This window comes from Frankliniella occidentalis, unplaced genomic scaffold (assembly GCF_000697945.3).
Source record: "Frankliniella occidentalis isolate FOCC.00 unplaced genomic scaffold, Focc_3.1 Scaffold63, whole genome shotgun sequence".
NCBI lineage: Eukaryota > Metazoa > Arthropoda > Insecta > Thysanoptera > Thripidae > Frankliniella > Frankliniella occidentalis.
Window position 1 is genome coordinate 185,504 of NW_026267193.1, and position 4,512 is coordinate 190,015.

The 4,512-nt window shown below is 56.0% G+C and overlaps 1 protein-coding gene across 1 annotated transcript in view; it reads right to left on the reverse strand.

The window, feature by feature from the left end:
- LOC127749529 (zinc finger protein ZIC 5-like) overlaps window positions 1–347 on the reverse strand; it is a 137,903-nt gene extending 137,556 nt beyond the window's left edge. The window contains exon 1 of the mRNA XM_052268043.1: window positions 260–347. The gene's annotated coding sequence lies outside the window, so the exon portion shown is untranslated. The remainder of the gene's footprint in view (window positions 1–259) is intronic.
- Between the last annotated feature and the right edge of the window lie 4,165 nt (window positions 348–4,512).

Below are 4,512 nucleotides of genomic sequence, written 5' to 3' on the forward strand. Positions count from 1 at the left end.
GATACCGAACCCCCTCGACCTGACGCGACGTCACGTCGTCGTCGTGGTGCTAAAAGTACAGAGAGAGAGAGAGAGAGAGAGAGAGAGAGAGAGGGAGAGAGAGGTCATTATTCGCCCGGCTATGAAACACGATTCCTTTTCCTAACGTCGTAAAGAAAAAAGGAGTCGGCAGCACACAGAAGTGCGAGTAAACATAAAAGTAAAAACACTTGGCGCGCAAACGCAGATATAACGCCGACTGTTCATGCCGTGTATTTACCATCGGGGCGGGTTTACCGCTCAGCGAACGGCGGCGGCGGACAGCGGCAGTTACTGTACTCCTCCCCGGGGGCCGAGGCGCTCCAGCTAGCTGGAGGGAGGAATAGAGTCATTAGACGCGGTAGTAGTAGTAGTAGTGGTGGTGTTGTTGTCGTCGGTCCCGGTCAACGGTGACGAGGACGCTTTTTTGCGAGGATGCGTCTCTCTCTCCTCTCCCTGGTCGTGACGGTGGCGAGGATGGCCCCCGCCCAAATCCAGATGTTGCTCAGACGACAATAAAGATGGGAATGAAGAGATAAACGCGATACTGGCCCCGCGAGGGGGTGTCGTCCGGCGGCGGGTGGACGACTGGTATGGCACCCTCCTGGGAAACACTCACACACTGGAGAGACGCAGTTGTTTGTATAGGAATTAGTGGCCGGGAATGGGTTATAAACCTCAACGTTTTTGTAAAACGGCTAAGAAAAAAAATTAGCGCAAACCTAAGCGAAAACGACCGAAAGGACCCAAAACTCCCTGGCCACTGGGTATACTGTGTGACGCCTTGGGAAAAGGCAGTAAAATCAGATACTATTAGAAAGCATCTTCCCGTTCCAGTGTATCTTTTTGATGAGCAAAACCGTAAACCTGCAGGTGGGAGAACGAGCCGATGAGCGTCTTGCCTCTGGGAAATCGTCAATATGCCTTTTCCCGTGAAGCGAGTGTCACGCGAGTTGCGACGCGAGTTGCGACGCCACGCGAGCGAGGCATGCAGAACAGAACCGTGACGGTGACGATGCTCTGAGCGCCTCTGCGCGGCGGAGCGGAGGGTGACGGGTATGACGAGCCAGTCTGGAACCTACGTGTGTAGGGAGATCCGGACAACAACACAACAACACTGCAACTTTTTTATTTTGCCTCCCCGGCCAGCCTCGGCCTCTGCGCCACACACTGCGACGCGCCGAAAAACACTGGGCACTGCTGCTGCTTCTGCGCTGGGCTGGGATTTCATCATGTACATGTGGGCCGCTTAAACAAACAAAAAGCGAAACAACAAAGTGCCTGGTCCTGGTCCGGGGAGCGACAGGTGACGGGGGAGGGGGATGGGAGGGGGAAGGGGGATCTGTTCATGTCAGAGTGAGTTCTGCTTCCGCTACGGCACAGAGGAGCGCGCCAACGGGGACAACGCCGCGCAACCGGGACCACGGAGGCAGCGACACTGCCGTAGCCTCGCCGCAGAGGGCCGTCGATGATTAGGCGGAGGCGCGCGCAGATTTGAACTCAGGACCGTGAAGGAGGCAAGAGTAGTAGTAGAAGTAGGAGGAGGAGGAGGAGGGTGCGACATTGCGAGGCTGTTCACCTCGTGGGGGGTCGCGGGGGAGGTGAGGAGGAAGAGGAGGTGGGGTGGGGGGTCATCATTTACACGCGCCGCAAAGCAGGTGCCATCTGGAACGAGACAAGGTACCTCCGCCACCATTAGCATACACCCCGAGGAGAGGGTGGTGTGACGGCACGGCGCACGCCCGGCGCGCCTGCCTGCCAGGGGGGCCGTCGTCACCAATGACTTATTAGTCGGATGATGAAGGTGAAGGGGGGGGGGGGCACAGACCGATATTATTTAAGCTTTCCGACCGCATCTTGTTAAAGGAAGCCGCCCACCGCCGCTACCCCAGCACACCGAAGAAAATATTTCTTTTCGGGCACTAAGCATTCGTCCAATATGGCCTGGACGCTGTCCCAGCACAAAATTAGAAATCTCCGTCTCCACTGAGTGGGAATGCGCTGTGCTGTAAATTTTCTAGAGCTGGTCTTTAAATGGGAGCTGCGTTTAGTCCCCAGCGGTAAAGGGATAGGGCGACTAAAAAGCTTCGATCCGGATGATAAGTGCAGAGTGCTTAGCGAGATAAAAAAAATCTCATCTCCAAAAGCATAAATCGGCGTCCCTCTCTATTTTTGGACACCGGACCGGCGAGCGAAAAAAGGGAATCTACGTTTGGCTTTTCATATAAATGGCTTTTGTTCGCTTCAAGTGCAGAACGAGCCGTTCGCAATGTCGAAAATGGTTCCTACACAAGGACGCGCGCGCGCGTGCGGCCGTTTAGCCCACAAAATGTAGTGCTTCATCAGGGACGTAATCACATCGCGCACCGGGTTTGTGAAGGGAGCGAAACAAAAATACAAAAAAAATACGCCCCATGCCGCTCAGCCGCTCGCATCGCTCGTCCGCGCGGTTCTCCCGCCGGGCGGCCCGCGCTGCTGCAGCCGGACCCATAAACAGTTTTGCAGCCCCAGTCCAGCCGCCGAGCCGGACCGCGCCAAGTTTCAAAGTTTAACTCTTCTGCCTGAGCCGCTCCTCATGCGCCTCTGCTGCTGCGGGCCGACCAGGCCGGGCTGCAGCTCCGCGTGACGAGTGGCCGTCGCGACGCGAGTACGTGGGCCGCCTGGAGCCTCCAGCAGCGCCTCCAGGGAGCCTCCGAGAGAGAGACCCGCGGAACGGCCGCCCAACAAGATTTTTATCTCTCCCGGGGAATAAACGTCGCGGGCGGCTGGAGGAGGAGGAGGAGGAGGAGAGCGGGTGGGATGCAAACAGCATTACGATCCATAGCAGCTTGTCAGGTCATTTCCCCGTCTTGTTGACGAAGTTTGTCATACTTTTTTATCGCTATTCCACGCGCGCTTCGCCGCCCGCTGTAGCGGGAATATCCCGCCGTGGGATCGGAAAGGAAAAACGTACCGTTTTTCACAATTCTCATCATGATGATGGTCCTATCAGAGAACGTCCAGAAGGCACGGCCGTTTTACCCGGATTCATTCGGTATTGTACCGGAAGCCCGGCATCCGCGCTGGCGCCTGCGAGACTCATGGTAGGCCACCCCGCAGTACACGCATACACAGCAGGCTGGATGTTGCCTACCTACGAGGCGCTTTGAGAGCTTGCAGAGGCGGGATTGGGTAGGGTTCGTAGTAACGGCGAATCACGAACGTACTTTCTGGATAATCCCTTATTGTGAAGGGGCAAGAACGATGGTACCACACGCCGGGTTCTTTTTCTAATTGCACCCTTTGCAAAGTTTAGTCAGGGCCGTTTGTTTCTAAATTTGGAAAGTCAGCAGCGCGCTGCGGCGCGGGGTGTTAGGTCGGGCGTGAAAACTAGTTTCGTACTGGTACTACTACGAGCGAGTCGGTGAGCCAATGTGCGTGTGTGTGTGTGTGTGTGCAGCATTGCTCTCTCGAATTCGCCCAGCCGTGCCGAGCCGGAGTCAAGTAGTTGTGGTGGTGGTGGTTCCAGAGGTGGAATTGATCCCCGGGCCGGCTTGTGGTCGCGTCGCGCCTGCTCGCCCGCCGACACTCTCGCGCCCCGGCTCGGCTGCTCGCGGTGTCGCTCGCGCCCGCACCCCGCGCCGCCGCCGCCGCCGGCTTCTATCGCGATTGATTACCGCCAATACATTATGAGCGAGCGAACAGTTTGAATGAATGAATCAGGCACGCTCGAATGAGCCCCGCAACGGTCCGACGAGTCGACTGGCTCAGCGACGCGAGCCAAAGACCGTCGTCGTCGTCGTGTTCTGACGACGAAGCGAGTCGCGCCCCGGTGGCCTTAAGAATTTGTTGGTCGCTGTGTTGTGTTGTGTTCTAGATGGATATCCCGCACGTGGATAGAGACATGGACGGAAGAAGTTTATGGAAGGAGGAGGGGGGAGAAAGAGAGGGAGCGAGAGGAGAGAGAGAGAGAGATGTGGAGAGAGAGAGAGAAATGGTAGAAAACGAGAGGGGTGTATAGGGCAGCGGCGGCAAGGCGTTCCGGCCGATCCGAGCCGTGCTGGGCCGGGTCCGGCGTGTGGAAGTGCCTCTCTCGGACCTTAATAGGCCGGCGGGAGGACCATCATCAGCACCTCCGGGTGTGGCTCCGCACTGACACACTGTATCGCTCAAAACACGGGCTCCACTTCTGCAGCGCCGCAAAATTCTATGGCACTCCGCTCCTTCAGTCTCGAAAGAAAAAAGATCCAAATGTGTAGCTATTTTTAAAAGTGAATAGGCTTTCATAAGCTTTGAAACTTTTGAATTGTTTAATAGGAACGCTCAAATTAGCTGGCATACAATGTACCAAAATTGTGGCATGCAAAAGTAGTCACAGGTTTTTCGGTGATAGAGACAAGGCGGCGGCAGCATTATACATTCAGTTCAGTCCAGGACGAAAAACACACCGGCAGAGACAATCGGGGAGACGGAATGATTTAGTGGGTATCTGCTATCGGTAACACTGGCGGCTAG